We start from the raw sequence: 1203 nt of genomic DNA on the forward strand, positions 1-1203 counted from the left end.
GGGAGTCCACTGGAGGGCTCCACACCGTCTGAATATAGGGCCCCAAAAGGCCTGGAATTAATGTCTTTAATTTGGGGGGTGCATTTGCAGCGGGAGTCCACCGGAGGGCTCCATTTCCCCACTCTTTTGTTGACATATGGCCACAAAAGGCCTCTCATTCCCCGGGAAGACCTGATGGACGCCCCGGCGTCACCGAAATAAGCCAAACTGTCTGAAAATAGGGGCTCCAAGGGTTCCCCACTCTTTCTGGCCCACAAAAGGCCTCTCATTCCCCGGGAACACCTGTAGGACTCCCCGGCGTCAAGGAAATACGCCAAACTGTCTGAAAATAGGGCCCCAAAAGAACTGGAAATGATGCCTTTAATTTGGGGGGTGATGTCTTTAATTTGGGGGGTGCATTGGAGGCGGGAGTCCACTGGAGGGCTACACACCGTCTGAATATAGGGCCCCAAAAGGCCTGGAATTAATGTATTTAATTTGGGGGGTGCATTTGCAGCGGGAGTCCACCGGAGGGCTCCATTTCCCCACTCTTTTGTTGACATATGGCCACAAAAGGCCTCTCATTCCCCGGGAAGACCTGATGGACGCCCCGGCGTCACCGAAATAAGCCAAACTGTCTGAAAATAGGGGCTCCAAGGGTTCCCCACTCTTTCTGGCCCACAAAAGGCCTCTCATTCCCCGGGAACACCTGTAGGACTCCCCGGCGTCAAGGAAATACGCCAAACCGGCTGAAAACAGGCCCCCAAAAGAACTGGAAATAATGTCTTTAGTTTGGGGGGTGATGTCTTTAATTTGGGGGGTGCATTGGAGGCGGGAGTCCACTGGAGGGCTCCACAACGTCTGAAAATAGGGCCCCAAAAGAACTGGAAATAATGTGTTTAATTCAGGGTGCATTTGCAGCGAGTGTCCACCAGAGGGCTCCAATTCCCCAGCTATAGTCCTGGTACTCTAAAATGATGGCACTTAGTCAAATTTCCGCCTTTTTTTGATGACTTCCAACTAGGAGAGGGACTAATTTTGAGTTCCGGACCCGGGTGGAGAACCATAGCACGTCGGCCTTCTTAAAGGGACATCCTCCTAGGCACTTAGTCAAATTTACACCTTTTTTTTGGACTTCCAGCGAGGAGAGGGACTAATTTTGCGTTCCTGACCCAGGTGGAGGACCATAGCACGTCGGCCTTCTTAAAGGGACATCCTCCTAGG

Source organism: Nerophis lumbriciformis, unplaced genomic scaffold (assembly GCF_033978685.3).
Source record: "Nerophis lumbriciformis unplaced genomic scaffold, RoL_Nlum_v2.1 HiC_scaffold_249, whole genome shotgun sequence".
Taxonomy (NCBI): Eukaryota; Metazoa; Chordata; class Actinopteri; order Syngnathiformes; family Syngnathidae; genus Nerophis; species Nerophis lumbriciformis.